Source organism: Tenrec ecaudatus, chromosome 11 (genome assembly GCF_050624435.1).
Source record: "Tenrec ecaudatus isolate mTenEca1 chromosome 11, mTenEca1.hap1, whole genome shotgun sequence".
Taxonomy (NCBI): domain Eukaryota; kingdom Metazoa; phylum Chordata; class Mammalia; order Afrosoricida; family Tenrecidae; genus Tenrec; species Tenrec ecaudatus.
The window spans coordinates 108,363,493-108,381,660 of record NC_134540.1 but is presented as its reverse complement, the minus strand read 5'-3'; the positions used below and the strand labels follow the sequence as shown (position 1 = coordinate 108,381,660).

At 39.7% G+C, this 18,168-nt stretch overlaps 1 long non-coding RNA gene across 2 annotated transcripts in view; it reads left to right on the top strand.

The window, feature by feature from the left end:
* The first annotated feature begins 8,531 nt into the window (after window positions 1-8,531).
* The window catches only part of LOC142460858 (uncharacterized), a 108,570-nt gene continuing 98,933 nt past the window's right edge, over window positions 8,532-18,168 (top strand). For both annotated transcript variants that reach the window (XR_012786847.1, XR_012786848.1), the window contains exon 1: window positions 8,532-8,697. This is a non-coding gene — a long non-coding RNA (uncharacterized LOC142460858). The remainder of the gene's footprint in view (window positions 8,698-18,168) is intronic.

The window sequence follows — 18,168 nt, the reverse complement described above, 5'->3', positions numbered from 1 at the left end:
GTGTTTTAAATTCTATATCATTGGTGAAATTAATGAGACTGTCAATAGAATTCCCTTATGTCTCAGGGAGATGATGGATTGTGGTACCTAACATAAAATGACAATGATGTCTCTAAGGTGAACCACAGACATATATAAACCATGAATATATGAATGGATCTTGAGTGAACTCTTCATTCTAGGCCCAATCTAAGAACATTTAGTTCTTAGGACATGGCCCTGCTTGATATTCTCCCTCATGATGAGATCACCGAGGATATGGGTGTTCTACTAAAGTGTGGTGAAGAAACTAGGTGGTGCCCAACTATTAGAAAGAATAGCATCTGAGGCTTTAAAGGTTGGTCTTTAAACAAACAATCATCTAAGGTAGGCATCAACTAAGTCCACATGGCGGAAGCACATCAGCCTGCGTGACCCAAGGATTGTAAATAATATAATCCAAATCTGAAGGAGGGAATGATATCAGAGTTTAAATTGTGAACACCCATTTTTCAGGATATGGATGGCCAAAATCCATGTGCAGGGTCCAGGCAGAGTTCACATCTCCAGTGAATCCCCTCAGACCATAGTCAGGGATGTAAATAACTGTGTTATCAGCATACTTTACAGACAATTATAGTAGATATAGTTAGTTTAAAATGTAGCATCTTATTTGAACACCCTTTTTGTCCTGTTTAAAAGTTGTATTTTTTTAAGTGAAGGGGAAATACACATAGATGATGCCTCTGGAATCCCCTTTGAACACAGACCAGGGATCTGCATAGCTTTGCTATCACGCCGAGTACATTAGATTACGGAAGGTGTAGCTAGGTTAAAATTTAACACCTTATCATTTGATCTCCCTTTTGACCCAGTTAAGAATTGTTCTAGTTTTTAATATTTTCTTCTCAATCAAGGTTTTTCTCTTTTCTTTTGCTACTGTTATTACCTTTTTTGTTTTTGCGTGCTTTTGGGTAGATGAGATCCAGGATGAGTGGATCTAAAGTGAAAACTGGATTAGTGGTGTCTTGTGGGGAAATGGGGATCTAATAATGAGCACAAGAAAGCAGAAAATGTGCTAAAATTGCCTGTGGTGACGATTGTACAACTCTTTTTTCATGTGATCAAACTATTGAACTGTATGATATATATTATGTCCCAATAAACTGTTTAAAAGAATAAAATTAAAAAAATGACTCAACTGCGTAGTTTTGCTATGATTAAAAAAATATTGGAAGGATTTGGGACTTTGGGAGAACTGCAATTAATTTATGGGCCCAAAAGACAAACATGACACTAGAGAGATAACTGGGAGTCAAATGGGGGAGTCCTTCCTGCCATGCTGCCGATCTTGCGGACAAAGGGTAATTATTGAAATGACTTGAACCTAGATACATCTTGGGAAGCTAACTTGCAGTTTAGAAGTCAATTTGGCCCATGATTGCCTGCGTTTATGACACAAGTCTGTAGCAATGAGCTCCAGACCCCATTGTAGCTCAGGAACCCCAAATCCACCACTATCAAATTGATTTCAACTCACCTTTCTCCTGTGAAATAGCTGATGGGTTTGAACCAATAACCTTCTGATTAGCAGTCCAGAAATGATCTGCAGTGCTACCAGCGCTCCTTTATTCAGGGACAGTCCGCTATAAATAAATAATGTCAATTAGTTTGCCACATCCACTGTGTCTATGAGATAATACTGTTAAGGCTTTTCTAATTGAATTCCACCCCCCCCCCCATGTTGCAATCAACATTTGTCTTAAACATTTCCAACTTCAAGCCTTCTCCAGGAGCCAGAGGAGCGCAATGGTTAAACACATGGCTGCTGACACGTGGGTGGGCAGTTTGAATCCACCATCTGCTTCCCAGGGAAAGGGAAAAGATGTGGCAAGTCTGTTTCTAAAACTTATCAGTTCTACTCAGAGATAGTTAAGGTTTATTGTGCTAACCTGGCCGATAAACACATGTGAAATTAATTGAAGGGCGGAGAGATAAATGGCTGGGTGAGCCTCACCTTTCTAGTTTTCAGGTCTCTTGCTTTCTGATGATCAGACCAGGGTGCATCTGCCTTAGCCAGTTCCCTCCTTCAGAGGAACTTCCTGGGAGACATCCCCAAGGAGAAGCTGCGTGGACCTACCCCAATGCAATCCTGGGTGCTAGAGCAGCCGTATGGAGACCCCTGCCAGCGCTGAGATGCTGAGATGCTGAGATGCTCACACGTTCACTGATTCAGCGTTCCTCCTGCAGTCGGCATCATTGTGGGTGTTTTATGAGCTTGAGGAGAACTTTGTAGATCAGTGTGAGACATCTGGGCTAGTGTTGAACCTATGAGCTTGGACAGCACTGGGTTGGAATGCTCTCTTAATGTACACTTACCCTTCGTATAAAACTCTCTCTTATACACATATGAGTTTCAGTGGATTTGTTTCTCTAAAGTACCCAGACTAACACATACTCTTACAGCAATGGGTTTGATATAGTTTGGTTTTCAAGCCTTCTGCAGTCAACATCAAACTTCTCCCACTTTCTGTGAGATGATTAAGGTCATCTGACAGAAATAGCCTCCTTGCTGTCTAATCTCGTTACCTCTCACCTTCTCTTTTCCTGTCTCTAATAAATAAAAGTTCTTATTGTTTGTGGTACTGCAGAGTCAATGCGGACTCACAGCAACTCCATATACGACAGCCTTCCAATCATTGCTGTGTTTGAGCCCGTTGTTGTAGCCACTGTGCCAATCCATGCCAACTTCATCTTCTCTTCATATTTTCTACTGCATTCTATTGGTCAATTCCTCTCAGTCTATAAACACACTTCATAGCTTCTTTCACCCTTGGTCTTGAGTCATGGGTCCTTTCTTGTCAAAAGTAAACTGCAAATCTAGAGATGTGTTGCTGCCACTTTAAATTAAAAAAAAAATACCCAGAGCATTCATTCAAAACAGGGATCTTAATTCTTTTTTTAAATTACTTTCCAGGGCCCCATAGGTCAGTTCAGACTACTGTGTGTTGCAGAGCAGAACCGTGCCCCCGCGCGTTATCAGCTGTGATCTTTCCAAAGTAGACTTCCAGGCCTTCCGAAGCCCCAGTGGACGGAGTTCAACCACCAAGCTCACAGATAACAGCTTACCGGTTTTCCCATCCAGATCTTTCTTTCGACTAGAGTCAGATCTTCACCTGCATGGGCAGAGTGAGTTTTCAGGGCCCCTCAGGAAAGCAGATGCTTTAAACAATGAAAGAAATAAGGAGCAATTTCTCCAGAAGGTGTGCCTCCTGGCCAGCATCTTGACATTGTGCTTGGTTTTCTCTTTAGAGAAAAGACAAGCTCTCTTCTTGGTTTGTAAAGTAATGATTACAAACCACTTAGACTGAGGGAGTGTTCAGTCTTTTCAGGGGGCTGGGTATGCAGACTTGGCTTCATTAAGCCTGCATAGTTTGTGTTAATTCAAACAATTTGGAAGGCTGTTTTCTATATTTTTTAATTAAAAAAACATGCAAATTGGTTTTAATAAGATTTTTGCTAGTACAAAAAAATGCTACATGTCCCTAGGAAGTGTGTGGAAACCTCCCCGTCATCAGCTCTCCTGCGTCGTGCTACTTGTTACTGAAGGTGGAAACATGTCTTTAGAGATGTTCTTTTTGCTGTGTGACCTGGGTAGGTTGTGAGCCTTCCAGAATTTCTGTCTCCTCAACTGTAAAATGGGCAGGGTGGTCTTTGTGAAGATTCTTGAAGATTGAGATAATACGCATCCTCTAGTCTTTGTTGGTGGCTGCTCCCCATTTTTGTTGTAGTCCCACGAAGCGAATTCTGACTCTGTGATTCTGTGTAGGGTTCCTAAAGCTGTGCAGGTCTTTACAGGGGTAGAGCCTCATCTTTCTCCTGCAGAGTGGCTGGTGGATTTCAACTGGTGGCCTTGTGACTCCAGCCCAGTGCTTACCTGACAGCATCACCACGACTCCTTGCGGCTGTCCATAAAACAGCTCAATATAGTTTAGCTATTACACATCAATATGGAAAGGCCTGGAAAGCAATGACCCAACCAGACACATGCGCATCAATGTACATTGATGGTGGCATTATTCACAATAGCCCAAAGGTGAACACTCCCTTATTGGCCATGAATAGATGAATCGATAAACAACATGCAGAATATACACATAATGGAATACTACTCAGTCCTAAAGAGCAATGAAGCTTGGCTTCATGCTATAATGCAAATGAACTAAAAAATATATTATGCTGGGTGAAATAAGCCATATACACAGGACAAATATTTTATGATTCCACTTACTGAAGTAAGAATAGGCAAATGTAGGGAGATTAAAGATAAGAAGAAGAGCCATTGGTTAGGAATCTGTGCACTTTCATTAATGATGATGGGAAATTTGGCAATTATTATGGGTAATGTTTGTTCAACATGATACGTGTAATTGGTATCATGTAACTGTACATTTGAAAAAATTGAATTAACAACAAAATAAAAAAACAATGAATTACTACCAAGCTAATAATAACAGTAAGAATTTATTAGATATTGGCCACCAAAGGGAATGTAGATCTTGCACAAGCCCAGAAAAAAGTCAATCTCGTGTATTAAAAACTGCTGAAAAGGCACAATCCACATGGGACTACTAATGAAGTTCCTGTCTTAAATTTTCTCTGCCTTCCATTGAGAGTTAAAAAAAAATTAGTTTCCAAGAGTTCTGTTCTGAAGCAGGTCTCATGGAAACTCTGGCAGATGCCAACTGTAGGAGGCAGGCCTCTCTTGGCTTTGCACATTGAACTTGCCTTAGCTCACCCATTTCATTAGCTAATTCTGTTACCAATTATTCCATCACATTACGCGGGCCTTGCTGGTTTTCTCATTCCACCCTGAGTGAGCACCGTAATAAAGTTGTTGGCTTCAGCTACCCAGTCGTTGCTAATGCTCTCTGTAAACCGCAAGTGGGAAAATTGGGTGCTGTTCTAACTTTAGGGAGGGGTGCCAGTTTCTGAAAATATTGGAATTGTCTCCTCAAAAATTACTTAACACTGTTCGAGAAATAGTGTTTATATGATCGGTAGCTGTAAATTGTGCCCACAAGTGGACTTTTGTTTTAGCAAAAGGTACAGTAACAGGCACAGCATATCTTTTTAGGGATATTGTGCCTGCTCTGCCAGCAGCTTATGTTTAGTGTGATAATTCTTTCTAAGGTGAATCCTAAGAGAAAAAGAAAGGGACAGCTAAATTCTCTAAAATGAAACATTGGCAAAGGATTTCTTTCTTCTTCTTTTTTTTCAGGGAAAGACATTTCCAGGAAGTCCTAAAACAAAACTCTTTGTGTTTGATATCTCCATAAAAACGTTGCCGTACTTTATTTTATAATTTTTCTATTTGACTTGTGAGGATCCTTGAATGGAGGACTTGTACCTATCCCAAAGTGTTTTTCACTGGATTTTTCAAATAAAAGTGGTTTCATACTCATGGTAAATGCCTAACAAACCTTAGCTACTTCTGAGTGTTTTCATTGGGAATACAAGTAAAAATATTTAATTTCCCGTGGATGATAGACGTTTATGAAGACTGGCAGATACGGCTCTTCATGGGTGTTTTATAAGACACAGTTACAAATCTATTTGAAACTGACTTGGATGCGGGCAAATGAATCCATAGATTAAAACCTGATTTTAGTGTGCCAAATGAAACTAGGGCAATTTGTTGTGTACTGTTTGTGATGGTGGTATTACTTTACGGCTCTAAAACCAAGAGACATCATATGACTTTTACGTACCTTGTACAGGATTTTAACAGGTTTGGCAAAGGGTTTTACGTTCATTATAAGGCCACTTCAGAGAAGAGCAGTCCACTGGTCAGTGTGGACACAGGAAGCCGGGGCCAAGTTCTTTCTTTCAGACCCTTTATAGAAAATGTTGGGGTCGTGTCAATGATTAATGTGTTGTGCTGTTAACCAAAAGGTTGACGGTTCAGATTTACTCGAGGCACCTCGGAAGAAAGGCCTGGTGGTTTACCCCAGATAAATCAGTCACTGACAACACACTCAGTTGTACGCTGAAATACATGGGGCCACCATGAGTCAGGGGGGACTAGACGTTAACTGGTGCTGAGTGAGATGGGTAAGCGTGAGAAGCAAGCTTGTGGAGATCATCTTAAAAGTACATGACTCAAGATGTGCCTGTTTGAAAAGAGCCAACTTATTTTGAAATCCGATGTTAAGAGAATGAACCATTAGAGTTTATGCCAACCTGAAAGTGATTTTGAAGGTGATATGGTTGGAAAACTAAAAACCTTATGAATGGTGTAAAAGGTCTCTGCTTCTGTATAGCCTGTAACCCCATTTTGTACTTTTGACTTTGTTATTCTTTGGTATTGCTTTCTGAAACGGACTCCTGCTGCCATGCTCGTTTTGCCTTCAATCCTGTGGTTTGATGAGAGTGGTTATTTTCACTCAAAACTGAAAGGGCATATGTTTTCTTTCAGTTTTGGGACCTGGCAGGTGCATTTTCAATAGTCCAGGTTTTCAGATCTGTGGGTTCCTAATCAACACAATGCACAATTCAGAAAAGTATGAGTTTGTGGATGATGATTGATGTAATTGGTGGCGCTGTTTCCAAGATGGCTCCATTAACTAGTAGTTGGTTCCACATGGAGGCAGAGATGGACGCATGTGTTGAATATCTTCTAATCCAGCCATGTCTTCTCAACTCTACTGCAACTGAGACTATTAGGCCAGTTAGCTAGTCTTCAACATGCTTATGATCATTGCCAATTTGAGCTTCCTAGGAACTAACTTTAAAACAGCTTGAAATATGGCCAAGGAAGGAAAAGAAACTTGTAGATATTTTTCTTCCTTCTCAAAGATTTAGTTTAGTTATTCCTCTGGGTGCTTGCATGAGTCCTTCTTATCCTAGTAGCTGACAGCCCTGGCACTCCCGGGCACTGGTCTGGTCCCACTGTTGCACACACAACGCTGTGCCGCGAGTCTCTGACACTCCTGTAGCTGACTGGGGACAGGCCTTTCATGAACATTTGTGTTCTGGCAGGGAGAAGTTAATACCAGCTCTGCCATTCCCTTGCTGTATAATTCATATATCTCAGTTAATCTCTTAAAATCTCCTCAGCAGACCCAATATGAGTATTGAGTGAGATAATGGGCACAAGTAGCCAAGGTCAGGGTCAACTAGGTCCTCTGGGCAAGAGGCCATATCAGGATATTTATTTTAAACTCTGGTTTGCCATCTTACTCACATGCTTGGAATCTCCCGTGCCCTTGATGTGATCGTAGCCGCTCATATTCTGGCATAAAACACAAACTGCTTTTAGACTCGCTCCACAAGGCCCAGCTTCTTTTCTTTAAAAAAATGTTTTTACTTGCATTATTATACACCAAACATTGGCAATCATACACACACACACACATATGCATGTTTGCTGTGCACAAAGTCAAGAGAGTGAGGCCCTAATTTCAAGTACTACTTCAGAATCAGTTGCAATAAACCAGTATCTTTTCGCAGAAATCCTATAATTTTCCTTGAGTTTACAATCCAAGATACGGATAATTCTATATAATGTTAAATGAAAAAAAAAACTATAGGAAAGGGGGAAATTATGAGGATGGAACAATAGCAGGGCTTTGATGGTTCAGAAGCTCTTAAGGCTTTATTATATAAATATCGTGCTCTTGGAAAGTTGAAGGCATTGTTAAAATCCACAAAATGACTAATTCTGGCAGAGGACACGAATGTTGCTTCTCGCCTCTCCCACCAAGCAGCTCTCCGGTTTGAAACGAAGATGGAAGACTTAGAGGATCATAATTATCCAGGAAATCCTGAGGTCAGGAGAAATGGTGTATGTTTGTTTTTGGTGTTTTTTTGGGGGGGGGCGGGTGGGTACGGTTCACAACTCCCACACTGCGATGTGGCGTTTGGGTATCGGACGTGACAGTCCCTCGCTGCAACATGGAAACTGGTCTTCAGTCTGCAAGAGGACCGGCGGCTGGTGGCAGCTGCTGGGCACAGGCCTGGCCAGGGCGCCTTGCCGAAGAGCGCGGGCACGCTGGTGGCGCGTGGGAGCTTCGTGAAGGTGCCAGCCTTGGCCCGGGCCACCTGTGCGTCCATCTGACCACGCTGCCCGGCACCATCCTCACCAAGGCAGGAGCCCGTCCAGGAGACTGTCAATGCGTCTCCTCTCGGCGGCCTTGGCGGGGACGCGCGGCACGTCCACGCGCGCCGCGGGCGAGAGTCGTCTCGGTCACATCCAGCACGCCCACGTGCACCCCGACGAGTGCCGCCGCGGTCACGTCCAGCTCGCCCACGCGCACGCCGGGCGGGAGTCGCCGCGGTCACGTCCAGCTCGCCCACGCGCACGCCGGGCGGGAGTCGCCGCGGTCACGTCCAGCTCGCCCACGAGCTCGTCCGCGCGCGCCCCCGGAGCTCCGCGGGTCCGCGCGCAGGGCCTCCACGTCGGCGCGGGCCGCGGGCAGCAGGCGGCGGGCGCGGCGCGAGGCGAGCGGCCTTGGCGGCGGCGGGCGTTCGCTTCCGTTCGCGTCCGTTCGCTTCTGGCGGCGGGCGCGCTCGAGCTTGCAAGCTTTCCCGTTCACAGCCTGGTATCTTCTTGGTGCCTGGATGTTAACTAGGCGATTCATTCTGAGGAGTCCCTGGCTGATGCGACCGTTAAACAGTTTGGCTGCTGGAAGTTTGGAGGTTTGGGCCCGCCTACAGGTACCTCAGAAGAAAAGCCTGGAGACCTTCTGAAAAGTCAGCCATTGACTGTTCTATGTAGTGCACTTCCACTCTGAGATGCCTGGGCCCGTGAGTCTGAGTCTGCTTGGTGGTACCTAGACTGGCTTTTTGTATATTCATGCTGAACTGCAGAGGTCGTTTTCTTCCCCGATGGCAAGCCAGCTATTGTCTTCCTTAAATCACCGATCTTACAGTGTCTAGTACAGTTCTTTCTGCCTATCACGCTTCTGATGCCTCTTCGAGTCCCCGTTCCTTTGCAGAGGCCAGGAGACTACCATTATGAAGCCATCCACAGCTGTTAGGAGCCACAATCTCATTCTCTGCAGCATCTTCACAGAATAGTTCCAAGTCGATCGCACCCACATCCACTTTAAATTCTCACGGCTCTCCAGTAATCTAACAGAGTACTTTATTCACAGTCTTATATTGGATGTTATGCGTCGATCATTGCAATCGGTACCCCCTTCCTCGCCCACCTTCCCTCTACCCTCATGGTATTGCTACTCCCATTATTGTTCCTGAGGGGTTTATCTGTCCTGGGTTTATCTGTGTGTGGAGAGATCTTATTACATGCTCTGGTCTAGGCAGATTGTAAGACAGAACCGGGATCATGATAGTTGTGGGAGAATTAAGGAACTGTAGGAATGTTGTATGTTTTGACAGTGCTGTACTGCACTCTGGCTGGCTCGTCCCTGCCTTGTGACCCTTCTCTGAGGGGATATACAATTGTCCACAAATAGGCTTTGGGTCTCCACTCCTCACCCACTCCTTCGCCATCTCCATACTTTTAATTGGGTTATTTACATTTTTCTTGTTGAGGTATTGTAGCATTCTATAGATTTTTGAGATTAGTAACTTTTCCAAAATATCATTGACAAATATTTCCCCCCAATCTGTGGGTTTTCTTTTTACTCTTTTGGTGAAGTCTTTTGATGTACATACATAAGTGTTGTATAATTTTTAGGTGGTCTGAGCCCTTTATTTTATCTTCTGTGCTGTGGGGGATTTTCATTATGTTTAATGGTATATTTATACTTTGTATTATGACCCTTAAGTTTGTACCTATTTTGGGGGATGATCTTTATAGTTCTAGTGTATATATTTAAGTATTTAATCTATATGTCGTATGAAGTATAGGTTCAGTTTCATTCTTTTGCAAGTGGAGATCCAAAATATCTAGCATCATTTGTTGAAAAGACTCTCTTCACCATTTAATGTATTTTAGTCCTTAATCAAAAATCAGGTGACTATGTTTGATTTTATTTCTATGTTTTCTGTTCTGTTCTATTGCTCTACATATCTATCTTTGTGCCAGTTCCAAGCTGTTTTGATTGCTGTGGCTGTATACATTATGAGTTTTGAAATTAGGGAGTGAGAGGCTCCCACTTTGTCTTGTCTTTCAGCAGTGTTTTGTTTATCCTAGGTTTCTTTTCTGTCCACAGGAAGTTTGTGATTCGTTTTATCATTTCTTTAAAGTATTATGCTGGGATTTGGCTATGAATAGTTTTGAATTTATAGAATGCTTTTGATAACATTGACATTTTCACTGTATTAAGTCTTTCTATTCATGAACATGATTCCATTTATGTAATTCTCAATTTTTGATAGTAATGTTTTATAGTTTTCTTTACTTTGTTTAAGTTTATTCCTAAGTATTGTACCTTTTGGGTGGTTATTGTAAGTGGTACGTTTCTAACATTTTTCTTTGAGTTCTCTTCCTTAATATATAAGAATCTTGTGTATTTTTGTATGTTGATCTTATAGCCTGCTACACTGCCAACATTTTCTTTCTTTTTTAATCATTTTATTGGTAGCTCATACAACTCTTATCACAATACATCTATCCATCTATGTGTCAAGCACATTTGTATATTTGTTGCCATCATCATTTTCAAAACATTTTCTTTCTACTTGAGCCCTTGGTTTCAGCTCCTCATTTTCCCTTCTTCCCTTACGAACGTTTGATAATTTATAAATTACTATAATTTTTCTCATGTCTTACACTAACCAATGTCTCAGTTCACCCAGAAAGTTGTATGTTTCATTGGTGCTTTACTGCACCCTGACTGGTTCAACTCTTCCTTGTGACCCTTCTGTAAGGGGATGTCCAATTGCCTACAGATGGACTTTGGGTCTCCACTCTGTACTCCCCTCTCATTCACCATGATATGATATTTTGATCTGTGTCTTTGATCTTTGGTATCTGATCCCATCGACACCTCATGATCACACAGGCTGGTGTGCTTCTTCCATGTGGACTTTGTTGCTTCTCAGCTAGATGGCCGCCTGTTTTATCTTCAAGCCTTTATGACCCCAGACGCTATTATCTTTTGATAGCTGGGCACCATCAGCTTTCTTCACCACATTTGCATAAGCACCCACTTTGCCTTCAGCGATCGTGTCAGGAAGGTGAGCATATGCCAGGTTAATAGAGTGAAGTGTTCTTGCGTTGAGGGAGTAGTTGAGTAGAGGCCAATGTCTATCTCTTACCTTAATACTAAACCTATAAATATATGTACATAAATCTATTGCCCTATCATTTTATTTAATATATTTACATATGTACATGCCTGTATTTAGACCTGTATAAATGCCCTTTGCCTCCTAGTTCTTTCCTCTATTTCCTTTTATTTTCCTCATATCCCACTATTATGCTCAGCTTTCATTTGGGTTTCAGTAATTACTCTTGGTTACATTGTCCTTGATCAAGCCTTACCAGACCTTCTACACCCTCCTTACCATCGATTTTAGATCACTTATTGTTCCCTTGTTCCTGCGTTTGTTAACACCCACTTCCTTCCCTGCTCCCTGCCTCCCTCTCTCCTGTATCCCCCAGAACCGTCAGTCCCATTGTTCTCTCCTCCAATTGTTTATCCCACCTATTTTATCTAGGTAGACATGCAGAGATAATAATACGCACAAAAATAAGAGAGAGCAAAACAAAACAGCAAAAGAAAACAAAACAACAACAACGACACAAAATAGAAAAACCTATAAATACTTTAAGGTCTGATTTTGACCTTTAAGAGTGTTTTCCTGTTAAGTCTAATGGGGTGCCATGCCCTGGTCCCACAGTCTATTTTTGGTATTCCCTGGGGGCTTCATTGCTCAGCTCCCTTTGATGTTCTATTGCATGCCCTTAATGTTTTGCCTCGGTGTGGTGGGGTCAGATTGGGCACAATTTCCCTACTGTGTCTTAGGTTTTGTCCCTTGTATTGCTATGGGTCAGTGAGGGATGTTATGTCTCCTGGTGGGGTCAGCTGTATGGTTCTCTCTGTGCATTGGCTGCTCTGAGCAGGAATATTGTCCTCAGGGCTTGATTGGCCAGGATGTGCTCCACTCTCCCTCCCCCTTTGTTTGTCCCTGTGTGCACGGATCTGACATGTCCTTCTCCCTGAGCTGTAGCTTCAGTGCTGTCCTCTAAAATGAATTGTTCTGGGGGGAGGGGGGGAAGCAGAGGAGGTATTTTAAAAATAAAATCTTTGGAGTTTTCTCTATACAAATTGTATCCTCTGAAAATAGAGTCATATCATCTTTGTTAATTTGGATGCTTTTGATTTCTTTTTATGAATAATATCTCTATTTAAGACTTCTAGGACTGTATTAAATAAGGGGGATGGTAAAGGGCATCCCTGCTTGGTTCTCAAGGGGAGTGCTTTCAGTTTATCTTCACTGACTGAAATGCTAGTTGTTAGCTTTGCCTATATAGCCTTCATTAAATTGAGGAGTTTCTCCTTTTATTGGGTAATTTTAATAAAAAATGCATGTTAGGTTTCATCAAATTTCTTTTCCACATCAATTGACATAATCATATGATTCTTTTATCTATATAGTGGATTACATTGATTGCATTTCTATTATTGAACCATCATCTTTAACTACCTGATATAAATCCCACTAGATAATGATACATTTAAAAATATTTTTTGAATTCTATTAGCTTGCATTTTGTTGAAAATTTTATCATCTATGTTCATAAGGTATAGTGGTTTATAGTTTTCTATTCTGGGATAGCTTTGCCTGGTTTTGATATCAGGGTTATATTTGCTTTATAAAATGAGATTGGTAGTATGTTGTCCTTGTCTATATTCTGGGATCATTTGTGTAGAATTGATGTTAACTCCTCTTTATGTGTTTTGTAACATTCTGACTAAAACCATCTGGTCTTAGAATTTTTGTTGGAAGTTTTTTTTTTAAATTTTAACAATTTTAACAATTCTTATCACAGTTCATACATATACATACATCAATTGTATAAAGCACATTTGTACAGTCTTTGCCTTAATCATTTTTTTCTCCTCTTTTCTTTTTTTACATTTTATTAGGGACTCATACAACTCTTATCACTATCCATACATATACATACATCAATTGTATAAAGCACATCCATACATTCCCTGCCCCAAACATTCTCAAGGCATTTGCTCTCCACTTAAGCCCCTTGCATTAGGTCCTCGGAAGTTTTAAAATCACCTGTTCTATTTCTTCTTGTATTATAGGTCTGTTAAATTTTTCTATATCAATCTCTGTTAATTTAGGTAAGCAACGTGCTTCTAGAAATTTGTCCATTTCTTCTAGATTTGAAATTTGTTGTAATACAGTCTTTCATAATATTATGTAATTATGTTTTTATGGATAGCCTTGAGAAGAATTGGAATTCCAGAACATTTCATTGTGCTAAAGTGGAACCTGTACATGGATCAAGAGGCAGTTCTGCAAACAGAACCAGGGAATACTACATGGTTTAAGATCAGGAAATGTGTGCAACAGAGTTGTATTCTCTCACTATACTTATCTAGTATCTCTGCTGAGCAAATAATCAGAGAAGCTGGATTATATGAAGAAGAATGCAGCATCAGGGTTGGAGGAAGACTTTTTAATGACCTGTGATATGCAGATGACACAATCTTGCTTGCTGAAAGTGCGTAGGACTTGAAGCGCTTGCTGTTGAAGATCAAGGATTAGAGCTTTCAGTCTGGTTTATAACTCATTGTAAAGGAAACCAAACTAGACCAATAGATAGCATCATGCTAAACGGAGGAAAGGTTGAAATTGTGAAAAACTTTATCTGGTGTAGATCTATAATCAATGTTCATGGGAGCAGCAGTCAAGAGAAAACAAAACAAAACATATTGCATTAGGTAAATCTGCTGCACAAGACCTAAAAGTGTTGAAAAGCAAGGCTGTGACTTTGAGGATTAAGGTGCACCTGACTCAAGTCAGGGTATTTTCAGTCACTTCCGATGCATGTGAACATTGGATGTTGAATAAAGAAGACTGAAGAAGAATCTATTGGATTTGAATTATGGTGCTGTAAAAGAATATTGAAAGTCCCACGGACTGCCAAAAGAACACACAGAACTGTCTTGGAAGAATAACAGTCAGAGTGGTACTTAGAGGCAAGGATGGTGAGACTTCATCTCATGTATTTTGGACATGTAATCAGGAGAGACCAGTCCTTGGAAAAGAATATCATGGTTGGCAAAGTAGAAGGGCAGTGACAAGGGGGAAGGTCCTTGAAAAGATGGGTTGACACAGTGGCTGCCTCAGGGGATTCACTCAGAAGAACAGCTGAGGATGGTGGAGGACCAGGCAGTGTCTTATTCTGCTGTACAGGGTCAATGTGAGTCGGAGCCAACTCCATGGTGTCTAATAAGAACATTTTTATTTCGGTTAGCTCTGTGTGATGTCACCCCTTTTATTTTTTATTAATGATTTTACTTTTCTCTCCTTTTCTTTTGTTAGATTGGCCAATGGTTTATCAAGTAGGTTAATCCTTTTAAAGAACTAACTCCTTGTCTTGATTTTTGCTATTGTTTTACTGTTTTCTAATTAATTTATTTCTACTCTAATCTTTATGATTTCTTTTCTTCTGTTGCTCTTTTTCTAATTCTGTAGGTATTGTATTAGGGTGCTGATTTTGCTTCTTTTGTGATGTGCATGTAGGATTTGGTATGTTGTTTTCATTATTTGTTTTGATGAATTTGCACTTTTTATTTCTTCAGTTACTCAGTGTTTTTTAAAGTAAGGTATTACACAATTTCCATGTAATTGTTTTTCTTGGTCTTCTTAATACTGGTTTGTAATTTTATGGCATTGTGATCTGAAAAGAGTTTGTAGTATCTCAATATTTTGTAACGTATTGATGCTTGCTTTGTGTTCTACCACATGCTCTGTTCCGGAGGATGTTTCCTTAGTGTGGGAACAGGATATATATTGTGCTTTTGTTGACTGTTGACTAATTAAAGTGTTTAGTTCTTCTGTGTCTGTTGATTTTCTTTCCTGAGTGGTATATTGAAATCTATTGTTATAATACTGTCTACTTTTCAACTCTGTAAGAGTTTGATTAATGCATTTTGAGGATTTTTGGTCTTGTCTTTGGTCCTCTAGCTTTTCTTTTATTTTAAACTACCATTAGCTTGTTATATATCGTTCCATCTTTTAATCCCCCCCCACATTTTAATTGTTTTTGTGTCTGTGCCTGAGGTGTGTTTCTTGCAAGCAACACCTTTAATGGGTCATGTCTTCTTAGCCCTTCTGCCAGTCTCTCTTCACTAGTGAGTTTAATCCATTTACAGTCAGTGTCATTATTGATAGATATTATTTTATTGCTTTTGTTTTACTGTCTGTTATTATAGTGTTGTTGGATTACTTGTTCACCATAATTTTTTTAGTTGATTTCATATTGTATATAGATTTTCTTGTCTTTATTGGTTTTATATTACTATTTAATTTATTTTAATGGTTTTTCTCTTTTTATTTTGTGGAGGTTTTACCATTTTCTTTGAGGTACTTAAAAATTATGCTTTCCTCCCCACGTTTAAGGAAGTTTATTCTGTTTTGCAAACCATTTGATTTCTTCTTTTTTCAACTGTGTAATATCTATTCTATTCCCTCTATTACTTTATTCTTGTCTTCATTTGGAATCTTATAGTTTTTGTTTTACTTTTTGTATTACTTGTGTATGTTGATAACTTGACACTGCTGATTTTAGGTTGCTGTCTGCTATGGTTATTGAATGTCCGTCCCAAAATTTTCCTTTAGTAATTTTTGTAAGGCTGGTCTGTTTTTTGTTTTTTTTTTTTACAAATTCCATTAGTTTTTAATTGTCTGAAATGTCCTTTCTTTCCCCTTCACAAGTGAGAAATAATTTTGCTGGATAAAGGATTCTTCATTGGCAATTTTTTCTTTCAAGGTTTTGTATATCTCATTCCAATGCTTAATCTTGCCTGTATGGATTATATTGAGAATTCTGAGTTTAGTGTTATTGTTTCACCTTTATAGATGATTATTGTTTTTTCCCCAAGTTGCTCTCAGTATTCTTTTCTTTCATGTTAGAAAGTTTGACTATGATGCGCCATGGTAATTTTCTTTTGGGTTCAATTCATTTGCGGTTCTTTGGATGATTGCTTTCAGTTCTGTTATGATACTAGAGATGTTTTCTTCTACCATTTCTTGGGCAGTTTTATCCATGGTTAATTTTTCTTCTGTTCTGGATGTTTATAAAACATATGTTGTTATTTTTCACCATGTCCTATAGAATACGTGTGTTTTCTTCAGCTTTTGTTTTGGTTTTATAAGTTGTTCTTGTATTTTGGTCTTGAGAGATTTATCTTTGAGCTCATAGATATGTGCTTCCAGTTCTTTAATTCTACTGTTTTGTCTTTTCAGTGTTATCTAGTTCTAATACCCAGGGCGTTGTTGAATTATTCCTGGTTTTTCATTTATTCTATCATATTGGTCTTCTATTTCTTTCCTAAGTTCTTTCTTATCTTCTGCCCCCCGCCCCCCACCGTTTTTTCTTCTGTAATTCTGTTGACTTTTCGTCTGTTTAAAGCAGCTAAAGATAATTCTTCTAAATTTTCTTATGGGACAATCCAATGCCTTTTCTTCATTTGTGACATCTCCCTCTATTTTTTGTGTAGACCTCTTATTTGTGCCATATTTTGTTGTCTTCTGAAGTGCACTGAAATTGCCTGTTGTTTTAAAGACATGTTGTTTTTATATTTGTCTCTTTGATGGGCAGGTGTTAATAGAATGAATAGTATTCTGTGCACTTGCTGCAGCTCTTGAAGATTCAAGGGTGGCTGAGTTGTGTGTCAACAGCCTATTCCAAGCAGGGATTATTGACAGACCAAAGTTAAATACTACTTCCTTTTAAAGTATGAGTCGAGGTCAGTCCCTATAGTTATTGAGCGGTATTGTCTATTAACCAAAAATAACTGCCATTAAAGGAAAGAAAAGACAATATCCAAGATGCTTTGCCTGTCTACTAGAATTTTTTACACTGAATCTGAATATCAGAGCCAGGCCCTGGGTCAATTTAAGTATACTGTCTAACTAGGAGTCCATGAGCTGTATCTTTTTAAGCCCCAGGGATTTGATAGTTAATGAACTTCAGGCTCTCTCACATTAATTTTCCTTGCACGGATTCAATTAAATTCACTCCTCCTCAATGTGAATTTATTCAAGCTACTCCTCCTCAGGTGGGCTTACCCACATTCAGTTATCTCAGGGAAGGGGTCTCATTGTCCCCTGTGTGGTTAGATTTAAGTCTTCAGGACCAAGAGAATGTGGGGAGCAGTTTGTCAGCCCACCCCATTCCCCTCTCAGTGCCACTGATCAAAGCACTGGGAGGATAGGTCACCCAACGGCATTTTGTCAAAGCGTTCAAAATCTGCCTCTTTTCAGGGCTTCTTATGCAGGTTTCCTCCTTCTGAATTGCTGGAATGTCTGGTTCAGAGTTCTGTTCTACTCAAGAGGTTCAAAACTCAATTTCCTTTTTTGCTGCTTTATTATTTTTATTTGAGAGTGATTACAGAATGTCTGGTTACACCACCATGTTTTGACACAATCCTCCGAAAATACTTTAAATCAAAGTGTATTTCTGTTGTTTTCAGATTCAAATGAGAGTTAAGTTTAATTAAGACATATCAGTTGACAGCTATTGGGAGGTATGAGTCCATTCCCTTTGGTCTAAACTGTTGTGGTTGAGAAGTATGCTGTCTTGCCATCCTTTGAATGTCGTTTGTCTTTTTCACTCTCATCGCTTTTAAGAGTTTTAATTTAATGAGTTCAGATTTGAATCTTATTTAATTTATTTTTCTGAGGATTTTTTTCATTTCTGAATCAATTAAATGACTCATGTCTCTACTCAGACCTAAATACATTTCATCCATTATTTTCTTTGAATGTCATCTCTCTTGTTTTTCCTGTAAATGTATGTTCACTAATCTGTTTTCCGTGCTAATTAACCTCTTATTTGTATTTCCCATATCAATTTTTCTTAACTTTCATTATGAATAATTTTTCATATGTCAACCAGTTCATTAATTCTTTTGTCAGATACATTTAACCAGGTGTTTAAGCTAACCACATTTTTAAATTTGTCACTATCATTATAATTTCTAGAAATGTGGTTCTTTGCTAATGTGCATGTGCATGCTTAAC